The sequence below is a fragment of the Ixodes scapularis genome, unplaced genomic scaffold (genome assembly GCF_016920785.2).
Source record: "Ixodes scapularis isolate PalLabHiFi unplaced genomic scaffold, ASM1692078v2 PGA_scaffold13__105_contigs__length_92229423, whole genome shotgun sequence".
NCBI classification, from domain to species: domain Eukaryota; kingdom Metazoa; phylum Arthropoda; class Arachnida; order Ixodida; family Ixodidae; genus Ixodes; species Ixodes scapularis.
Window position 1 is genome coordinate 39,418,867 of NW_024609839.1, and position 2,687 is coordinate 39,421,553.

Sequence of the window (2,687 nt, forward strand, 5' to 3'; positions counted from 1 at the left end):
CTCTTACCAGGCCGCCATCAGTCAGTGCGGGAGGCTGCTTGTCCGTCGGTCGAGCGTGACAAGGCGTTTACAAACACTGTTTGTGTCCCATGGAACCACGGCTCGAGAAGTCAACCTGTATGGTAAAAGAACAGGGCGCTTAGAGTTAAAAGACGGTTCCACTATCAGAAGCAACAAAGTGAAAAGGTGCGGTGGTCCCCTCTTACCTGGCCGCAATCAGTCGGTACGGGAGGCTGCTTGTCCGTCGGTCGAGCGTGACAAGGCGTTTACAAACACTGTTTGTGTCCCATGGAACCACGGCTCGAGCAGTCAACCTGTATGGTAAAAGAACAGGGCGCTTAGAGTTAAAAGACGGTTCCACTATCAGAAGCAACAAAGTGAAAAGGTGCGGTGGCCCCCCTTACCTGGCCGCAATCAGTCAGTGCGGGAGGCTGCTTGTCCGTCGGTCGAGCGTGACAAGGCGTTTACAAACACTGTTTGTGTTCCATGGAACCACGGCTCGAGCAGTCAAGCTGTATGGTAAAAGAACAGGGCGCTTAGAGTTAAAAGACGGTTCCACTATCAGAAGCAACAAAGTGAAAAGGTGCGGTGGTCCCCTCTTACCTGGCCGCAATCAGTCGGTACGGGAGGCTGCTTGTCCTTCGATGCAGCATGGTATGGCGTTCCCAAACACTGTTTGTGTCCCAGGGAACCACGGCTCGAGAAGTCAACCTGCGTGGTAAAAGAACAGGGCGCTTAGAGTTAAAAGACGGTTCCACTATCAGAAGCAACAAAGTGAAAAGGTGCGGTGGTCCCCTCTTACCTGGCCGCAATCAGTCGGTACGGGAGGCTGCTTGTCCTTCGATGCAGCATGGTATGGCGTTCCCAAACACTGTTTGTGTCCCAGGGAACCACGGCTCGAGCAGTCAACCTGCGTGGTAAAAGAACAGGGCGCTTAGAGTTAAAAGACGGTTCCACTATCAGAAGCAACAAAGTGAAAAGGTGCGGTGGTCCCCTCTTACCTGGCCGCAATCAGTCGGTACGGGAGGCTGCTTGTCCTTCGATGCAGCATGGTATGGCGTTCCCAAACACTGTTTGTGTCCCAGGGAACCACGGCTCGAGCAGTCAACCTGCGTGGTAAAAGAACAGGGCGCTTAGAGTTAAAAGACGGTTCCACTATCAGGAGCAACAAAGTGAAAAGGTGCGGTGGTCCCCTCTTACCTGGCCGCAATCAGTCGGTACGGGAGGCTGCTTGTCCTTCGATGCAGCATGGTATGGCGTTCCCAAACACTGTTCGTGTTCCAGGGAACCACGGCTCGAGCAGTCAACCTGCGTGGTAAAAGAACAGGGCGCTTCACATCCAGCATCGCTTCCTCCATTAAAAGTAAAACCAAAGTAGTGCGCTATGCAATTCATTTGCTGCATCCAGATTACAATTACAGGTGCTGGTGACTGGAATATCAATGCTACTGGTCATAAAGGAATGATACTAAATGTAATTTAGGGTGCTGCGAGAGAACAGTAAACACTGAAGGCAAGTATTTGAGTGGTCAGTTGTTTCCATGATTGCTATATAAAAGGCATTGAACTAAGGACATTCACTATAAAGATTCCACAACAAAGTTTACCTTTGCAACATCTTGGTGAATTCCCCAACAATGTCCTCCTCCTGCTTCAGGATCACCATGTTCAAGATACACCAAGGGTGATGCAACGCAGCTGGGATCAAGGCGTCGTCTCTCACACGACTCTGTTGCTGCTCAGGGATGATCACGCTCAGGACACAGTACGGGTGACGCAGTACTGCTGAAATCAAGGCGTGGTCTTTTACACGATCCCGCTGTTTGTGGATCATCAGGTTCAGGGTACACCACTTCCGCTGGCGACCCGGCACTGGTTGAGGAAGCCCGGCTCGACTTCGAATGACTTCGAATGACGTCGTTTACAAACGCTCGTCGTAGCAGGTACTCTTCTTCGAGCTGGTTTTCTGGGCTTCTTCTGTCTTGTTAGGTACGTTGGGCAGCCCGGAAAAATGCTGGGTACAGCGTCCACTGACAGCACGGGCTTCTTTGGGGCATCCAGAAGAACTTTACCGTCCAACTCCCCGTAATACCATCTTGATACCATCTCGGGAGGAAAATGCTTCGCGCAGACATGGTCACTAGACTGCAGTAGCCGATCAGCTCTCGGGATTGCACGGCGTCACTTTTCCAGGCGAGCAGGATCCGAAGGAGCTCTGAACACGGACACAGTCTCCGCACACGACCGGTAGCCCGAATTCCAATTCGGAACAAAACAATGCTTGCCCATTTTTGCGACATAGCGGCAACTACCTACGTACCTCCGAAACGTCCACCGTAGCTCCGTTCCCCGTTTCTATCGTCGCCGCTACCTCGAGCTACGCACGTAGCACGTTTTTAACTTCGAGGACGATATTCTCAGGCCCTCGAATGAAAACAAAGCCCACTGAAAGCGGTCCCACCACAGTTACATGTCACATCGTCAACGTACGCGGCATACCACGGCATACCGAGTCCGCGGTTTTGGGCACCCAATCTCGCAGCGCCCCCTAAGTCGACGGTGTCTGCGTTCGAGGCACACAGTCCTTCTTGCACCGCGGTTCGAGGATATCCCCGAACATTATGTGACCGCGCTCGCCTGACGAGGAGAGTGGTAAGTGTCATCACCTAAAGTCCTTTCTTGCACCG

The 2,687-nt window shown here is 52.3% G+C and overlaps 1 pseudogene; it reads right to left on the minus strand.

The window, feature by feature from the left end:
* Window positions 1–997: 997 nt before the first annotated feature.
* Window positions 998–2,289, minus strand: LOC115322962 (annotated as a pseudogene).
* Between the last annotated feature and the right edge of the window lie 398 nt (window positions 2,290–2,687).